Source organism: Pan troglodytes, chromosome 13 (assembly GCF_028858775.2).
Source record: "Pan troglodytes isolate AG18354 chromosome 13, NHGRI_mPanTro3-v2.0_pri, whole genome shotgun sequence".
NCBI classification, from domain to species: Eukaryota; Metazoa; Chordata; class Mammalia; order Primates; family Hominidae; genus Pan; species Pan troglodytes.
The window spans coordinates 43,497,420-43,518,415 of record NC_072411.2 but is presented as its reverse complement, the minus strand read 5'-3'; the positions used below and the strand labels follow the sequence as shown (position 1 = coordinate 43,518,415).

Below are 20,996 nucleotides of genomic sequence, written 5' to 3'. Positions count from 1 at the left end.
TCTCTATTAAGCATACTGCAGTCAAGCTTTCATTTCTATCATTCCACTGAAGCCGCCTTGTCAAGTTCATCAGTAGTATCTGTATTGGTATAACCATTGGTCAATTTTAAAATGTCCTTTCAATTTTTCTATCAATAGTTTTTGACAAAGTTGATCAGTTCCTCCTCCTTCACTTGCCTTTCGGGAAACCACCACAGTCTCTTGGTTTTCTTCCTAGTTCACCATTGTGCCTTTTGAGTCTCCTTCACTTTTCCCATTTCCCCTTATGCAGGCTCTGTCCTTAGCTGAGTTCTCTTCTCTATTTAATTTACTTGCTTAGTGATCTCATTTAGTCTCATGGCTTTAAAGATCATCTATGTGCCAATGACTCTCAATTTTTTTTTTTCCAGTCTAGCTCACTCTTTAACTGCAAAGAGAGTTGGCTATGTGTACCCAAGTGCCATCTCCACTTGGATGTCTAATAGATATCTCCAACTCAACAAACCCAAGTTCCAATTCAACAAACCCAAGATCTTCCCCACCCCTGAGAACTATTATAGCTTTTTCTTTCTCAGTTGGGGGCAGCTCTTTTAGTTTCTCACACTAAAAACATTACAGAGATCCCTGACTTTAAAAAAATTCACCGTATTGAATTCTTCAGGATATATTATTAGCTATACCTTTTAAAAATGCCCAAATTCTTATCACTTTTCACTAGCCCAACTGCTACTATCTAGGTTGAAACCACAATTATCTTGTACTTGAATAACTGTAATAACCATATAATTGATTTCTCTTATTCCAAATATTGTTATAAATATATTATCTTCTCAATACAGTATCCAAGTAGTCCTTTAAAAACTTGAATCAGATTATATCAGGACATAGCATTACTTTATTTAAAACTTATCCACGGGCTGCACATTACATTCAAAATGAAACGTAAACTCCTCCAATGACAGTTGAAACCCTGTATAACCTTGCTACTTATTTGTCTGACCTCATCTCCAATTACTGTTTCTCAGCCCCATAATTGCCAATTCTTCCAAGTATGTTGGCCTTGTTATTTTTTAATTATATCAGGGATACTTCTACCTTACATTTTTGGCATTAACTGTTCCCTAAATAGGGAAACAAAGAGTGTTGTTATGAATGTTGGATTCATTGAGAATGATTGTAATAAGAAAGAGCTGAAGAGCTAATGGATGATTGTAGTAGTGGAAAATTGATTACCTTGGATGATAATTAAATCAGTAAATTTTTTAAGGGAAGAAAATACTTATTTCTTCAAGTTGAATGTAACGCATTGTCAATTGCTTTTAGGAAGATCATGAGAAAACACTGTTCAAAATCTTAGGAAGCAGCTAAAATTTAGGTTTCTGAGTGTTTAATACATTTGTTTTAGTGCTTTATTTGATTTAGAATTCTGAGACCAATATGAGACACCATAGCCTTCTAGAATTTTTACTATGGTGACACAAATCTTCATCTCTCTTGTCTTCTATCCATCCACAACATCATATTTTCCTGACACTCAAGTAAAGAACAAAAGTGAAAGTTTGCATATCCATGCCTTCTGGATTAGTCCATTTTCATGCTGCTGATAAAGACATACCCAAGACTGGGCAATTTACAAAAGAAAGAGGTTTCATGGACTCACAGTTCCATGTGGCGGGGGAGGCCTCACAATCATGGCAGAAGATGAAAGTCACATCTCACACGGTGGCAAACAACAGAAGAGAGCTTGTGCAGAAAAACTTCCCTTTATACCATCAGATCTCGTGAGACTTAGTCACTGTCACCAGAATAGCATGGAAAAGACCCACCCTCATGACTCAATTATTTCCCACCGAGTTCCTCCCACAACACGCGGGAGTTACGGGATCTACAATTCAAGATGAGATTTAGGTGGGGACAAAGCCAAACCATATCACCTTGCTTCCTCCTCCGACTCTAAAGAAATTGCAGTGAACTTCGTGGTTAGACTCAGGAACATATGCCTGCACCCACAATTCAGCCTCAGACATTTACTAGCTCTCTGTTTTGAATTATGTCCTAGCAGGATCCGTGAGGAAGCATAGCTACACAAGACACAAGGCCTGTAGTAAGATCTTTCAATTTATTTAGGAGATGGGTCAAGATATTTCTTCACAAGATCATTTAAATGACCTTGTAAAGGTCACACACATACACATACACGTGTGTGTGTTTGATTTATACCTCTATAGCCAAAGTTGAAGACACTTGTGTAATCCATTCAACATATACTACCACTTATGGAAACTGACAATTGCCAGGTTCCCTGGGAGCTTTTTCAGCTAGGTAAGTATTGAACATACTGTCCTGTTCAGCTCTCTAAGTCTAACTTTAGCTCAACTTAATTGATCAGAAACTGACACGGTGAATCAGGGTGTTTCTGGACTGCCATTTTGTCTGTTTTAGAAACCTGGACAGCAGTTGTGCACTGGCAACTAACTATAACATGAGGCCAATTTCCTCTCTACATATTACTGTGCATAAAAATGGGAAATAAGTTATTTTTCAGTCTGAGACATTCAACCATTTATATCCATTTATACATGAACCTGGGAATGACATGGTAAAGATTTTGAAGAGGAACTTTATGAAATAGGACTGATGTTGTAGAATTACTGTTTTCCATGTTCAAGGAAAAGTTCTTCTTTTAAATAAATAATTAGCTTAGTGTGTCTGAATGTTAAGGTACCTGGTCTATAAGTGAGTCATAGAAGCACTGTTGGCTAAAAATTGATTTTCTTTCAGTTTTATGATTTAAAAAAAAATGAGATAGGGATCCGAAATGGTATTAGATACTTTCTCCTTTTATAAGTACGGAAAACAGCACTGAGTCAGCCTAAAAAAATAAATCATATTTGCTTTGGATAGGTACCGTATTCACTTATTGTGGCAGGATTATTGTTGTGTCTTGCTTTTCTACCAATTTAGATTAGTTTCTCCATTTCACTCCCTAGAGAGAATGACACTAGGCTAAATACGTTGCCAAAATGCAGACAATGAATTGGCAAAAGCAGTCGCTTTTCAGAGCTCATTCACCTTGATTTTGAATGCTCTGTCCCTGCCCAGGTGATGATGACCCAAACAGTCCTAAGTACTTTTCCTAGACTACATTGGGAATTCTGATGTCAGTTCAAGGAGAAAAGTAGAAACACTTCAAAACACATATTGTCTTGTACATTTTCTCACAATTATTTGTTCTCAATTATTTTTATTATAGAAGCCTCAGCTAAATAAGGGAGGGACCCAGTATTGTCGTTTCTTTAAAATAAGAAGATTTTTACCCTTTAGGGATTGACATGGCTTTCATTTCTTTCACAGAAGTTTCCTGAAGGAAGAAAAAAACAAACAAAACAAAACAAACGAAAACCACTTACAAACAGTACTTTTATTTTGTATTTACAATGAAAGCTTATTACTCATCTTATTTGTCCGATCTAGAGCATTTTAACTACTGATTCCCTTTGACCATACTACAGTGTCTCCTGAATTACCTTGAGCCTTATTGCCACCTGCAAATTCTGCTTCATTAACTTTTCTCTGTCTTTGTACCCCAGAAGCCCCCAAGAAACAGGAAGTGCTTCTTCTTCCCTGGGCTTCCATTTTCTGCCTTGCTTTTCTTATTTTACTATCTTTCTATGCCCTCCTCTCCACTGCAGTTACCACCTCCTTGCCCCCGACACTTGCCGCTACCTTTCTTTCTCTCCTGAGATCCAGCTATGTATTTCTGACTATTTCCTATGTATTTCACATAGGTGCCCCACAGACATGTCAAATTCATGAACCAAATCTGAACTCATCACATTTTTTTAATTTTTATTTTTAAGTTCCAGGGTACACGTGTAGGATGTGCAGGTTTGTTACATAGGTAAACATGTGCCATGATGATTTGCTGCATCTATCAACCCATCACCTAGGTATTAAATCCAGCATGTATTAGCTATTTTTCCTAATGCTCTCTCTCCCCTCACCCCACCCACTGACACGCCCCAGTGTGTGTTGTTGCCCTCCCTGTCTCCACGTCTTTTCATTGCTCAGCTCCCACTTATAAGTGAGAATATGTGGTGTTTGGTCGTCTGTTCCTGTTATGAGCTTATCATATTTTACCCTAATCTATTATTCCTTCAGTCTGTCTTGTTTAATTATGTCACCTTCCATATAGTAACCTAAACTAGGCTAGCCTCCTGAAACCACACAAGAATATTTCCTTTCCCTTCCCTGACCCAAAACATGTCACCAAGTTCAAATTATTCTTAACCCTTAACTACTTCCAGAATTCACCTACTTCTGTCCATCCAAACTCCTCCTGACTTAGTTCTGCCTATAATAAAACTTCAGTAAGGTAAGGTAATAATCACACAAGTTGTTTTTTGTCACCTGATCTAACTCATTCCAATCTATAATCCATTCAGTCAGAAAAACCATCTTACTAATAAAGTGCAAATTGAATATTCAGTCCCTTGCTTAAACTTATCTTATGAATTACAAGTTCCTTAGAAAGACAGCCATAAGTTCCCTATTTCACCAACCTCATCTTCCAGCCTTTTTTCTTATGAACCCTAGATTTTAGCTGAATCAAGACTCCCTGGATCGGTGTCAATCATTCAATGGCTCTTCAGTTTCATATATCTTGTTCCCACTACTTGAAATACTTTTGCTATGAGATCTTATTCCCATCCACCAGAAAAATGCTTACTTACCTTTTGAAGCTCAGCCCAGGCATTTTAACTCTAGGAAGATTTCTTTGAACTAAGTTGACTTTTTAATATTTTCATTTCATATCTTATTGCAGCATTACATTCACTCACTCATGTATTATTTTATTTCTTCAACAAGTATTTAATGAATATCTATAATGTATTTGCCCATGTAATAGGTGTGAGGAATTCAGAAATGAAAATATATTGTCTCTAATCTCAAGATGTTCATAGTTGAGGAGAAAACAGTCCTGGAAACAAAAAATAACAAAGTAATATCAACAGTTTGTAAGGTTATATTTGAAATAGTGTGATGTGATATAAAGATTATAGGTGTTTTAGTCAGGATTCATGCAAAATAACAGTAACCACTCTGAGTATTTAAATAGATGGAAATCAAGGCAGGACATTTTTACACTGTTGGTGGAAAAACTTAAAAGTAAATAATAGATGGTGAAGTAACATCGATCTGGTGACAGCAGTTTAAAAGAAAAAAAAATACATTTGCAAAACTGCATTTACTGACAATGGGAAGCCATTCACCTCCAGGCTGGAGACAAAAAGGGAAAACACTGTAGTACTCATGGCCAGTTTGTCCTCTGACAGCTAAAGCCATGGATGCAGCAGTGGCCAGAGGTGCTGACAATGGTAGGAATGAAGAAGAAAAAATTGCATGTCTTCTTTCCAGTCACTGCTTCCTGCTGTTTGTACTCAGCCAGAAGCCCATGGATATAGGAGCCTCAAACCTTGATTTTCTCACTTATCACATGGGCAGTAATACTACCTTGATGAACTAGTGTGATAATTAGTGGTAATATAGATAAAATAGCTTGTAGTGCACTGGGAAATCTCATTATTCTTTGAATGATAGATAATATCTTGACGAAATTTCACATATTCAAGTTTAAATGGCAAAAGCATTTCAAAAGTTGGTATTTATTGGTCTGTCTCTTCCTTTGTGCTTCTGATGCCTAGCAGAGTACTGAATAATTACTCATAAAAGTTATTAATGTATTTGTTCATTTATTCCACCAAATGTACATCTTTAGGTGGTTACTGAGTTGCTAAGGATAAGCAATGCATTCTTGCCTCATGATTCAGTGGGGTCTATTTAGATTTCTTGATGGGAGAACACTTGCTCCTACCCCTGTCCCCATCTCCATCTTTTTGTAGTTTCTTACTGGCTTCACTCAAAAACCGAAAGAAAAAAAAAATGAACGTCATTATGAATTAAAATCTTCTGCGGTGTCTGCTATTCCTGCACAGGCTCGAGTTTTCCTGACTCGGACACTTCAACTGAACACTGAGAAGATACAGATCGCTGAGCAAGCAGCAAAGAGAATTCTGTGCCCTCTGGGCATGATGCATTCATCCATTAAACAGGAGAAGAAAAACTTGCAAATCAACTTGTAGGGAGATATGTAAATTGATTAGGACAAGTTAATTTTTCTTTGTTCCTTTTTTTTTTTTTAATGATTCCTTTAAGATGGTTATTCAGATAGGTAGACATCAGATTCATTCCATAATTGATTAAATACATCAGTCTTTTCAAAGGTTTTTGACCAGGCCTACATTTATGTAGCACATAGGCATTTTCTCCCCTAAAATAAGAGACAGTTTAAATTCATGTTTGCAAAAGTTCTTGGCAATTACAATACCATAATATCAGATTAACTGGTCACTGGTAGATAGTCATTTTCTATTGCATTTTGAATGCAAATCTGGTGACAGCAGTTTAAAAGAAAAAAAAAATACATTTGCAAAGCTTTGGCCAACATTATTGGATATTGTATATAAAAGAGATGCCAGAAGAGAATTTTCCTAGCTCTCTTGGTCTTGGAGAGTATTCCTCAGTAATGATAAGGAGAAAGACCTCCCATCAAGTGAAATTGATCTAGCTTCGTATATTTCTCAGAGTAGCACTATTCCTCTCCTCTCTGCGATGTTTACAGGGTAAAGATATTTGCATTCAAACTCAAACTAGGAAAAGTTGTCATGAACTGACCTTCACGAAAGAAAAAGTATAAAGGCTGTACTTCAGGTGGAAGGAGAATGATGTCAACTAGCTTTCCTGACATGCAAGAGGAATAGTGAGCAAAGATATTAGTAAATATGTAGGTAAATCTAAAGTAATGGTGTATTAAATATTAATGATGTTTCATTTGTTCGGTTAAAAGAACTGGACTGACAGAAAATATTAAATATTAATGTATGTCATGGTAGGTTCTGTGGTTGGTCTGCACAGACCATGTAAGTGGGCCCATAGTAGCTGAGTAGGGCAGTGCATGCAGGGAAGGACTAGGTCTTAATGAGAGGTAGGGAGTTCTTGCCAGCACTTTTCTTGTCTTGCTGTTACCCGATAAGTATACTTTCACTCACTCAGGAGAGAAATTTTGTGCAATTTCTATTCTTTAATATCAAATCAGAAACTGTAACGAAAAAGAACATTATTGGGAACAGAATTGGGATGTCTAACTCATTATCAACAGGTCATTTTAAATTGACCAAGTGGTGTACAAAATTATAGTCTCTTAACTTAGAGACAGTCTGTGTACTTTTAATTCTAAAGTTTTGTGTTTTTCTACATAAGACAAAAATTAAATGCCAAATTTTCACTCTATTCAATATTTTTATATAAGCATGTTAAATACATATTTGGGGGCAAGGTTGGCATAAGATGTTATGGGGAAATGCAATGAAATATAGTACATGACTCTAACATTCAAAGAAATTAAGTTTAGATAATGGATGAGGCGATAGATACCAGAAAGAATAAATAAACACTAGAACTTTTTTCTTTCTTTCTTTTTTTTTTTGAGACAGAGTCTCACTTTGTTGCCCAGGCTTGAGTGCAATGTTGGGATCTCAGCTCACTGAAACATCCCCCTCCGGGTTCAAGCAATTCTCCTGCCTCAGCCTCCTGAGTAGCTGGAACTGCAGGTGTCACCACACCCGGCTAATTTTTGTATTCTCAGTAGAGACAGGGTTTTGTCATTTTGGCCAGGCTGGTCTCAAACTCCCGACCTCAGGAGATCCACCTGCCTCGGCTTCCCAAAGTGCTGGGATTACAGGTGTGGGCCGCTGAGCCCAGCTAACAGTAGAACTTTCAATATATGCATTTCAAAATAATTATGGAAGCATTTTCATAAGACGGTATAACATTGTCAAATATGAGATGTAACACCTGACACAGAACCTAGTAACATTACCTGAATAGGCATTTGTTGCATGGCAGGTACACAAACTATTATTAGAGTTCAGATAAAAGTCACTGTGGAAATTGGATAACTATGGAAGACTCATGGAAACTAATTTTAGTTGAGAAGTGGAAATTGGAATGTTTTTGAACAATGGGAGAAAAGGAAAGAAAAAGCATTCAAGGTGAATGGAATAGTGTTAACAAAATCAGAGAAACAGGAAAGAATATCTAAATATGTATTATTTTTATTGAAATCCTCAGACATTGTTATTTTGTGTATTTTTTTTATTTTGAGATGGAGTCTCACTTTGTCACCTAGGCTGGAGTGTAGTGGGGCAATCTCAGCTCACTGCAAACTCTGTCTCCTGGGTTAAAGCAATTCTCCTTCCTTAGCCTCCTGAGTAGCTGGGACTACAGGCATGTACCACCACATCTGGCTAATTTTTGTATATTTTAGTAGAGACGGGTATTCACCATTTTGGCCAATCTGGTCTCGAACTCCTGACCTCAAGTGATCTGCCCACCTCAGCCTCCCAGAGTGCTGGGATTACAGGTGTGAGCTACCGTGGATGGCCACATTGTGCTATTTTGAATAAAGACTTATATAAAACAGGCCTTTGGTGAAATAATATAGTCATCCAATAACCTCCAGGAAGTACAGCCATGGTAAAAGAGTAGTTACATCCAGGAGGTACAAGAGGGGTAAGAAAAGTAGGTTACCCTCTAAGAAAGGAAATACCTCCTGGGAGAACCAACAAGTGTTCAGCAAGGACTGACCTTGGTTTATCATCCAGGGGTGACTGAGGAATAGCTACAAACAAGCAAACTCGTTGATTCTAGAGTAGTGACAACTATAATGGACAACATTGCAGGTACCTGGGAAACTTCTTTACTGGGAAAGATTAGAGATATTTTGGCTTCTTTCCAAGATCTCATGCTTGCCATGTGTAATCGATGCTAGCTTTTTTGAGAAAATCATGCTAATGAAAAGATATACTACATTTGCAGTAGAGTTTACAGAAAACAGTATAGAATTCAGCATTGAGGAACTGGTTTAAGTTAACAGAATATTGAATTTATGCAATTATGGACTTGTCAGTAGCAAACATATATTCTATTCTCTCTTCAAGAAATACAATAATTTCCATCATCAAAAAAAAGTCTCATCAGGCATTACCAATATTCAGCATTGTATCAGTCATACCAGTGTCACATTATTTATAGCAAGACTTGGAAGATGCTCATTCCTGGGCTTGCCTTAGAATTACAGGCATTTTTCATCACACACTGGCTGATTTGGAGACCTACCCAATGATGCTCTACACCTCTTATCTCTTTTTTTTTCCAGCCTCCTTAGTTCAAATTGTGGGAATAATTTTGTACAGTTATCTCACAAACTCCAAGTGAATTCTTTTTATAAAGTTTTTTACAGCCTTAAATTATGGTAATAAGGTAGATAGTTAAGGACAAATTCATTCTTCTTTTTCTCATGGCTGCTATTTAAAATAGTCACAAAAGAGGAGGCATTTAATAAATATTTGTTGAAGGGATAAATGAAATGTAAATACTTCAATTTAGCTTGGTTAACATATCCAACAGGGTCACTAAGGAAAACTGAATTTATTGTTTTTCTTTGTGTTCCTGTCATCTCTGCAAAAACCTTATTTGAGATTGCTTTGAATTTGGGAACTTATTTATGTGTAGTTTCAAAGCTAGTATTGGCAAAATAGTTTAAGCTGAATAACTTCTATTGACAAAAGGTCCAAGATGGATAATTAAGTAATTTTTTTAAAATGTGTCTTTGAAATTAAGATACAATAAGAGAGTAGAAAAGGATTGAAATTCTCAAAGAAATGTTTTGTATAAAAAGAAGCCCTTCTGTTTGTGGCCAGTTTTTTAAATAACGTATAACTTCTATGAGAACAAGAAAATAGATAATTCACCCAACAGGTACAATTATATAGGTGAATTCTGCAAGGACAATTTTGTTCTTCAATGAATTATCCACAGGTGCCTACAGTACTGAGGAGTAATAGGCATTCAACATCTGTTTTCTGAATTAGTTAATTTGTATTTTGATGTCAATGTAACTAGGTTGCTTTACATTTACAATTATTATAGTGTATTATTTTGTAATTTAAATAATCAGTCTCTGTTCTAAGTGAAAACAGTCTTTTTCAATACTGAGCTTTTAAGATGACACTACCAGTTCACTAAGAGTATACACTTAAAACATTGGATGGATACAAATTATTGAACCTGATATTTTGTAAGTTGTATTCTGTTGAAGTCATACACAGATGGGTTAGTGTTTCAAGCATGCACACACTCAGGGTCTTGGCTGCAAGCAAACACTCCTGGGTCCTACACTCCTAATGTCTCTCATCAGGCATTACCAATATTCAGCATTAGCTTCAGTCGTCCCAGTATCACATTACTTGTATCAAGACTTGGAAGATGCTCATTCCTGAGCTTGTCTTAGAATTATAGTCATTAGATATTTTAATTTAGAAATGCAATCACACAGATTGTGAGGGTCAGGCAAACAATTGTGTTATAGTGATTTTAAGCTGATGTCTATTATTAGCATGTTTTGTTGGATATGAAATAGTTTATAAACACTTAAAATACTTCGAACCTAGGGCATAATTGTCACTGCTCAAATAATTCTGAGTGCTGAACTTTTAGAGTTAATAAATATATTGTATATGACAAGAAAAATATCTATTTTAGCACTGAAAGTTATCTTTTACCAAGTAGACCCACTTAAGATTCCACACTGCCTCCCACAAAATCAATTCAAATAAATGAAGATTTATTTATGTGCATTAATACATTTAAAAGTATTGGCCTGTTAGAGCTAAATAATTTTTATTTTAGTGATACATGGAAAACATTAATATTGAATCATTTTTATGTTCTTCCTAATTTTATATATATATATATATATATATTTTAAATATGGCATCTTTATTTTTTTAAAATAGGATTCTGTCTCATCAGTGATGATGAAGTTGATGATGTTATATATAAGAAATGGTTTTGAGTTTACTCTGCACCTTCCTAAGTACTTTATACACATCAACTCATTTGTAACCACAACTCCATATACCAAACTATTATAATCTCATGCTCACAAATGAAGAAACTGAGGATTAAAGATGTTAAATATCCTTCCCAAGATCAAAGAATTGCAAAGCTGGCATATGCTGGAACTGGAATTTGATATTTGGCCAGACTCTGGAACCTGTGCTCTTATTCACTATTAGCTTGTATATCAGAACTAATGAAATGTGTGTTTGGCAAGAACTAATAAAAACAAAGGCAGTAGATGGAAAGTGTGCAATGCTTTGTTGGTAACATCTTTCTATCTCCCTATCTCTTTCTCCCTCCCTCTCTTCTTCTCTGTATCTCCTTCCTTCCAACCCTCCTTCTCTTCCTTTATCCTTTCTTCCCTCCTCAACGTTTAAAATAATAAATGCATTTGCATATGGATATAGTTGTTGAAACCAGTGGTTCTCAACTGGGAGTGACTTTGCAACTCAAAGAACATTTGACAATGTCTAGAGATATTTTTGATTGTCATATCTGGGGAGATGAAACTGACACCTAGAGGGTAGAAGTGAGGAATACCGCTAAACATCCTACAATGCACAGGGCAACTCCAACAACAGGTAATTATCTGGTATCAAATATCAGTAGTAGATTTGAGAAATACTTGTTTAAATTAAGAAAGCTATCACATAATTTCCACAAAAAGTTTACATTTGTCCAAATCCTCATTGCAACTGTTATTATTCTATTTAACTTGAAACAAAATATGTTTTTGACCAAAAATGATTCTATGTATGTGATATTTCATAATTAATGCAGATCTATTTATTTAAATTAACCCTGTGATTTTTTTCTTGCACATATATCTTAGTCAAAAACATCACTGCTTCCTCTGACCCTTGTAGTCAACACAATTAGAATATGTAGGGACGGCAAAGTAGAGTTAGGAAGATATTGAGAAGAAAGAGAAACTAAATGCCAATGGAATCTGCAATATAAAAAATGTAAAAAATCTGAAATATAAAAAATGTAAGGTTTGGTGGGGGTCATTTAGGATTGATCAAACATCAATTCCAAAGAAATTTTTTCTTACAGTAAAATATTTAAATATGTTTGTGTACTCCAAAAATTATTCACATTTGCATGCAACTTCCCAAATGCCAATTTCAAGAGTCATAACATTGTAATTGAAATTACATGCTGGAAGATGTCATAAATGTGCTATGCAATGGTGGGCTTCACAAGATAATAAAGCAAAAATTTAGGATTTATAGCGCAGATTAGTCTGAATACATTTCTGTTTATCTTTCCAACTAGAATAAAAGGGAATATCTTGTCAAGTAATATGCTACTTGATTTAACAAAAAAGGTAATGGCAGTTACGTTAAGGAAAGGAAGATTTCACATAGTTTCGTTAATTACCATGTAAATGTTACCTATGATATGACATTTAAATCCACAAATGATTAACAAAGATTCTTAAAGCATATTGCTCTAAGCAAAGTTTAGCGGCCTTGTTTAACAAATTGAATAGTTTCAAATTTCAAAGCAGCTTAAAAGGCCTAAATGCTTCTTGAACGTATGAAGATGGAAACTTCTTAAGAATGTGTGAGGATTGGGTGGATGGCAAGATGGCCAAATAGGAAGAGCTCTGGTCTGCAGCTCCCAGCAAGATGAACGCAGAAGGTGGGTGATTTCTGCATTTCCAACTGAGATACCTGGCTGATCTCGCTGGGAGTGGTTAGACAGTGGGTTTAGCCCATGGAGGGCGAGCCGAAGCAGGGTGGGGTGTCGCTTCACCTGGGAAGTTCAAGGGGTTGGGGAACTCCCTCCCCTAGCCAGGGAAAGCCATGAAGGGACTGTGTCCCAAGGAATGGTGCATTCCCGCCCAGATACTACGCTTTTGCCATGGTCTTTGCAACCCACAGACCTACACCACCAAGGCCCTGGGTTTCAAGCACAAACCTGGGCAGCCTTTTAGGCAGACACCAAGCTAGCTACACGAGTTTGTTTTTCATATCCCAGTGCTGTCTGGAATGCCAGCAAGACAGCCGTTCACTCCCCTGGTATGGGAGCTGAAGCCAGGAAGCCAAGTGGTCTTGCTCAGCAGATCACACCCCACAGAGCCCAGCAAGCTAAGACCTAGTGGTTTGAAATTCTCACTACCAGCACAGCAGTCTGAAGTCAACCTGGGATGCTTGAGCTTGGTTGGGGGAGGGGCATCTGACATTACTGAGGCTTGAGTAGATGGTTTTCCCCTCACAGTGTAAACAAAGTCCCCGGGAAGTGCAGACTGGGTGGAGCCCACCACAGCTCAGCAAAGCTGCTGTAGCCAGTCTGGCACTCTAGATTCCTCCGCTCTGGGCATGGCATCTCTGAAAGAAAGGCAGCAGCCCCAGTCAGGATCTTATAGATAAAACTCCCATCTCCCTGGGACAGAGCACCTTGGGCAAGGGGCAGCTGTGGATGCAGCTTCAGCCAACTTAAATGTTCCTGCCTGCCAGCTCTGAAGACAGCAGCGGATCTCCCAGCACAGTGCTCAAGCTCTGCTAAGGGACAGACTGCCTCCTCAAGTGGGTCCCTGACTCCCATGACTCCTGATGGGGAGACACCTCCCAGCAGGGGTCAACAGACACCTCATACAGGAGAGCCCTGGCTGGCACCTGGCAGTTGGCCTTCTGGGACAAAGCTTCCAGAGGAAGGAATAGGCAGCAATCTTTGCTGTCCTGTAGCCTCTGCTGGTGATAACCAGGTAAACAGGGTCTGGAGTGGACCTCCAGCAAACTCCAGCAGACCTGCAGCAGAGGGGCCTGGCTGTTAGAAGGAAAACTAACAAACAGAAAGGAATAGCATCAACATCAACAAAAAGGACATCCACTCAAAAAACCCATTCGAAGGTCACCAACATCAAAGACCAAAGGTAGATAAATCCATGAACATGAGGAAACACCAATGCAAAAAGGCTGAAAATTCCAAAAACTGGAACGCCTCTTCTCCAAAGGATCACAACTCCTCACCAGCAAGGGCACAAAACTAGATGGAGAATGAGTTTGACAAATTGACAGAAGTAGGCTTCAGAAGGTGGGTAGTAACAAACTCCTCCAAGCTAAAGGAGCATGTTCTAACCCAATGCAAGGAAGCTAAGAACTTTGAAAAAAGGTCAGAGGAATTGCTAACTAGAATAACCAGTTTAGAGAAGAACATAAATGAACTGATGGAGCTGAAAAACTCAGCACGAGTACTTCGTGAAGCATACACAAGTATCAATAGCCAAATTGATCAAGCAGAAGAAAGGATATCAGAGATTGAAGATCAACTTAATGAAATAAAGTGTGAAGACAAGATTAGAGAAAAAAGAATGAAAAGGAACAAACAAAGCCCCCAAGAAATATGGGACTATGTGAAAAGACCAAACCTACATTTGATTGGCGTACCTGAAAGTGATGGAAGAATGGAACCAAGTTGGAAAATACTCTTCAGGATATTATTTAGGAGAACTTCCCCAACCTAGCATGTCAGGCCAACATTCAAATTCAGGAAATACAGAGAACACCACAAAGAGACTCCTTGAGAAGAGCAACCCCAAGACACATAACTGTCAGATTCACCAAGGTTGAAATGAAGGAGAAAACATTAAGGGCAGCCAGTGAGAAAGGTTGCGTTACCCACAAAGGAAATCCCATCAGACTAAGAGTGGGTCTCTCTCTGCAGAAACCCTGCAAACCAGCAGAGAGTGGGGGCCAATATTCAACATTCTTAAAGAAAAGAATCTTCAACCCAGAATATCATATCCAGCCAAGCTAAGCTTCATAAGCACATGAGAAATAAAATCCTTCACAGACAAACAAATGCTGAGAGATTTTTGTCACCACCAGGCCTGCCTTACAAGAGCTCCTGAAGGAAGCACTAAATATGGAAAAGAAAAACAGGTACCAGACATGGCAAAAACATACCAAATTGTAAAGTCCATTGACTCTATGAAGAAACTGCATCAACTAACCGGCCAAATAACCAGCTAGCATCATAATGACAGGATCAAATTCACACATAACAATATTAACCTTAAATGTTAACAGGCTAAATGCCCCAATTAAAAGACACAGACTGGCAAATTGGATAAAGAGTCAAGACCCATCGATGGACTGTATTCAGAGACCCATCTCACATACAAAGACACACATAGACTCAAAATAAAGGAATGGAGGAATATTTACCAAACAAATCAAAAGCAAAAAAAAAGAGCAGGAGTTGCAATCCTAGTCTCTGATAAAACAGACTTTAAACCAACAAAGATCAAAAAAGGCATTACATAATGGTAAAGGGATCAATTCAACAAGAAGAGCTAACTATCCTAAATATATATGCACACAATACAGGAGCACCCGGATTTCTGTCCTTAGAGACCTACAAAGAGACTTACACTCCCACACAATAATAATGGGAGATTTTGACATCCCACTGTCAAAATTAGATAGATCAACAAGACAGAAAATTAACAAGTATATTCAGGACTTGAACTCAGCTCCAGACGAAGTGGACCTAATAGACATCTACAGAACTCTCCACACCAAATCAACAGAATATATATTCTTCTCAGCACTACGTTGCACTTATTCTAAAATTCACCACATAATTGCAAGTAAAATACTCCTCAGCAAATGAGAAAGAACAGAAATTATAACAGTCTCTCAGACCACAGTGCAATCAAATTAGAATTCAGGATTTAGAAGCTCAATCAAAACGCATAACTACATGGAAACTGAACAACCTGCTCCTGCATGACTGCTGAGTAAATAACAAAATTAAGGCAGAAATAAATAAGTTATTTGAAACCAATGAGAACAAAGACACAACATACCAGAATCGCTGGGACACAGCTAACACAGTGTTTAGAGGGAAATTTATAGCACTAAATGTCCACAGGAGAAAGCAGGAAAGATCTAAAATTGACACCCTTGCATCACAATTAAAAGAACTAGAGAAGCAAGAGCAAACAAATTCAAAAGTTATCAGAAGACAAGAAATAACTAAGATCAGAGCAGAACTGAAGGAGATAGAGACACAAAAAACCCTTCAAAAAAATCAAGGAATCCAGGAGCTGGTTTTTGAAAAGATCAACAAAATAGACCACTAGCCAAACTAATAAAGAAGAAAAGAGAGAAGAATCAAATAGACACAATAAAAAATGATAAAGGGGATAACACCACTGATCCCACAGAAATAGAAACTACCATCAGAGAATATTGTAAACAACCCTATGCAAATAAACTAGAATATCTAAAAGAAATGGATAAATTCTTGGACACATACACCCTCCCAATACTAAACCAGGAAGAAGTCAAATCCCTGAATAGACCAATAACAAATTCTGAAATTGAGGCAGTAATTAATAGCCTACCAACCAAAACAAGTCCAGGACCAGACAGATTCACAGCCAAATTCTACCAGAGGCACAGAGAGGAGCTGATACCATTCCTTCTGAAACTATTGCAAACAATAGAAAAAGAGGGACTCCTCCCTAACTCATTTTATGAGGCCAGCATCACCCTGATACCAGAACCTGACAGAGACACAACAGAAAAAGAAAAGTTCAGGCCAATATCCCTGATGAACATCCATGAGAAAATCCTCAATAAAATACTGGCAAACCGAATCCAGCAGCACATCAAAAAGCATATCCACCATGATCAAGTCAGCTTCATTTCTGGGATGCAAGGTTGGTTCAACATGTGGAAATCAATAAACATAATTTACCACATAAACACAACCAATGACAAAAACTACATGATTATCTCAATAGATGCAGAAAAGGCCTTTGATAAAATTCAACACACCTTCATACTAAAAACTCTCAATAAACTAGGCATTGATGGAACACATCTCAAAATAATAAGAGCTATTTATGACAAACCCCCAGACAATATGATACTGAATGGGCAAAAGCTGGAAGCATTCCCTTTAAAAACCAGCGTAAGACAAGGATGCCCTCTTTCACCATTCCTATTCTACATAGTATTGGAAGTTCTGGCCAAGACAATCAGGCAAGTGAAAGAAAGCGTATTCAAATAGGAAGAGAGGAAGTCAAATTATCTCTGTTTGAGATGACATGATTGTATATTTAGAAAACCCCATTGTCTCAGCCCCAAATCTCCTTAAGCTGATAAGCAACTTTAGCAAACTCTCAGGATACAAAATCAATGTGCAAAAATCACAAGCATTTCAATACACCAATAATAGACAAACAGAGAGCCAAAGCATGAGTGAACTCCCATCCAGAGTTGCTACAAAAAGAATAAAATACCCCAGGAATACAAGTTACAAGGGATGTGAAGGACTTCTTCAAGGAAAAAACAAACCACTGCTCAAGGAAATAAGAGAGGACCAAACAAATGGAAAAACATTCCATGCTCATGGATAGGAAGAATCAATATCATGAAAATGGCCATACTGCCCAAAGTAATTTATAGATTCAGTGCTATCCCCATCAAGCTACCATTGCCTTTCTTCACAGAATTAGAAAAAAAAGCTACTTTAAATTTTATAGGGAACCAAAAAAGAGCCTGTATATCCAAGACAATCCTAAGCAAAAAGAACAAAGCTGGAGGCATCACGTTACCTGACTTCAAACTATACTGCAAGGCTACATTAATCAAAACAGCATGGTAGTAGTACCAAAATATATATACAGACCAATGGAACACAGCAGTGGCCTCAGAAATAATGCCACACATCTACAACCATCTGATCTTTGACAAACCTGACAAAAACAAGCAATGGGGAAAGGATTCCCTGATTAATAAATGGTGTTGAGAAAACTGGCTAGACATATGTAGAAAACTGAAATTGTACCCCTTCCTTACACCTTATACAAAAATTAACTCAAGATGGATCAAAGACTTAAACATAAGACCTAAAACCATAAAAACCCTAGAAGACAACCTAGGCAATACCATTCAGGACAGGAATGGGCAAAGACTTCATGACTAAAACACCAAAAGCAATGGCAACAAAAGCCAAAATTGACAAATCAGATCTAATTCAACTAAAGAGCTCCTGCACAGCAAAAGAAGCTATCATCACAGTGAACAGGCAACCTGCAGAATGGGAGAAAAATTTTGCAACCTATCCATCTGACAAAGTGCTAATATACAGAATCTATAAGAAACTTAAACAAATTTACAAGAAAAAAACCAACAGCCTCATCAAAAAGTGGGTGAAGGATATGAACAGACACTTCTCAAAAGAAGACATTTATGCAGCCAACAAACATATGAAAAAAAGCTCATCATCACTGGTCATTAGAGAAATGCAAATCAAAACCACAATGAGATACCATCTCATGCCAGTTAGAATGGTGATCATTAAAATGTGGGGAAGCAACAGATGCTGGAGAGGATGTGGAGAGATAGGAACACTTTTACACTGTTGGTGGGGTGTAAATTAGTTCAAACATTGTGGAAGAGACAGCGTGTCAATTCCTCAAGGATCTAAAACCAGAAATACAATTTGACCCAGCAATCCCATTACTGGATATATGCCTAAAGATTATAAATCATTCTACTATGAAGACACAGGCATATATATGTTTATTGCAGCAGTATTCACAATAGCAAAGACTTGGAACAAACCCAAATGCCCGTCAATTTTATACTGAATAAAGAAAAGGTGGCACACATACACCATGGAATACGATGTAGCCATAAAAAAGGATGTGTTCATGTACTTTGCAGGGACATGGACGAAGCTGGGAAACCATCATTCTCAGTAAACTAACATAGTAACAGAAAATCAAACACCGCGTGTTCTCACTCATAAGTAGGAGTTGAACAATGAGAACACAAGGACACAGGGAGGGGAACATCACACACTGGGGCATGTTTGCAGGTTGGGGGCTGAGGGAGGGATAGCATTAGGAGAAATACCTAATGTAGATGATGGGTTGATGGGTGCAGCAAACCACCATGGCACTTGTATAACTATGTAACAAACCTACATGTTCTGCACATGTATCCCAGAACTTAAAGTATAATTAAAAAAAAAAGGAAAAGAAAAAGAATGTGTGAAGATTAAAACATATAGACCTTTCAGAAAACAGTAGTATATTGTCCACTGTTTTTTACGTGAATTTTTGTTATTTATCTATTATACTATAAAAATAAATCTTTTGTAAAAAGTAAGATATATCAAAAGCCTTAACTTTTATTTTCTCATAAGTGTATTTTGCTATTTGTTGTATTTATGAAATACAGACTTTTCCACATATACTTTTATTTGAAGCATCTTGTTACAGAGATGGTTGCAATCAGCTACTCATTCTCTATTTTGTAAAGTGCACAATTTGGAAATGGAAAAGGAAAAGCATTTCCAGTCTTTTCATGAAATTTATTATTAGAAACCGTAACAGTATAGACAATTTTCGTAATGTCTTTTTCCAAAGATTCAAAATTTGGGTAGAGTCACATGTATCTGCAAATATAGGGTAATTGCTCCTGGGTAATGTTTTAAGAGCTCTTTTGACACTATCATTTTTACTTATGCAGAATAAAATTTATGGATTGAATGTCATAGAAACAAGTTGAGAACCTTGATTACCAGATTTGAATGTCCTGACAAATTGATTTCTCTGGTCAACACACTGTTGTTACCTGAAGAAGTCTCAGTTCAACTTGCATTATTGAAAATCTTTCAAGACTGTAACGTTCAATGTTCCTGGTTTCATAATGAGACTACACTGCTAAAAGTGACTCTCTCCTTGTTAACTGATTCTCTTGAAGTGTTCCTGGGTAATTATTCTATGCATCAGCTCCTGTATAGAATATTACAGATGTATAATGTGTAAAAGCTAGGAATGATTAGTTGTTTACATTTTTAAACAGAAATTCCTGATGTGAGCTTTTTAAAAAAGAAAACACACAAACCATTTGTCTTATTCTCTTAAAGTATAAAACAAAAAAAAAGTTTTAATAAAATTAGGACTCTGATTAGTTGGTCTACAAGTATTTATGGTTTAAGTGTACTTCTAAGTTACTGAGATTCCTTAGGGATCAGTGGAAAACAGTAATGCCAAGCAGGTATTCCCATAATAAAACCCAGGGCTGGCCAGGTGTGGTGGCTCACGCCTGTAGTCCCAGCACTTTGGGAGGTCAAGATGGGTGGATCATCTGCAGTCAGGAGTTCAAGACTAGCCTGACCAATTTGGTGAAAACCTCTCTCCACTAAAAAATACAAAAATTAGCCAGGCATGGTGGCAGGCATCTGTAATCCCAGCTACTTGGGAGGCTGAAGCAGGAGAATCACTTGAACCCGGGAGGAGGAGGTTGCAGTGAACCAAGATCGTACCATTGCACTATAGCCTAGGCAACAGAGCAAGACTCCGACTCAGAAAAAAATAAAATAAAAATTAAAAAAATAAAAAAAAATCAGGGCTTCTCAGCCTCACACTATTGACATTTTGAGCTAGATAATTTTTTGTTGTGGGGCAGGGTCTGAGGGTGGGCGGGAGTGGCTATCCTGTGCTTGTACAATGTTTAGTAGCATCCCTGTGGCACTGCTGTTCCTTCAGTGTGACAACCAGAAATTGTCTTCCAACACTGCCACGTGTGTGTGGTGGAGGGATGGGATTAAAGTTGCCCCTTTTGAGAACCACCGCTGCAACTTGTTAAAATCAAACATAACTTTTCACAAAATCGGAATATTTAGAGACCCAGTGCATTCTTTAAATGACTCTCTTCATCGTTACAGATTTGTGATGAGAGAAAATGGGAAAGCACAATGCTCCAGTTAACCCAGTTGGAGATTTAGTTCCACTGTTAAAAGTATAGAAACAGGCCCATCAGAATGCAGGCAGGGAAAGCTACTGTCCAGTAGAAGTAAACGTTACAGCAATGTTAGATTGAAAGAGAAGATCAGAGTGTTCACCCCTTTGCAGTCCATTTTAGACAGGTCATGCCCAGCCCTCGCATGTGGTTCTTCCTGCCGGGATACCCTGGTTGCTGCTGCAGGAGCTCGGCTCCCTTGGAGCCGCCCTCTGGCCC

The 20,996-nt window shown here is 37.5% G+C and overlaps 1 protein-coding gene and 1 long non-coding RNA gene across 2 annotated transcripts in view; both read left to right on the top strand.

Annotated features, from left to right (window-relative positions):
- The window catches only part of LRP1B (LDL receptor related protein 1B), a 1,946,873-nt gene that overhangs the window by 713,293 nt on the left and 1,212,584 nt on the right, over window positions 1-20,996 (top strand). The gene's annotated exons all lie outside the window — the stretch shown is intronic.
- LOC107973640 (uncharacterized) lies at window positions 1,493-11,240 on the top strand. The gene is made up of 2 exons (XR_001716063.3): window positions 1,493-2,301; window positions 10,896-11,240. It is a non-coding gene; the product is annotated as an uncharacterized LOC107973640 (long non-coding RNA).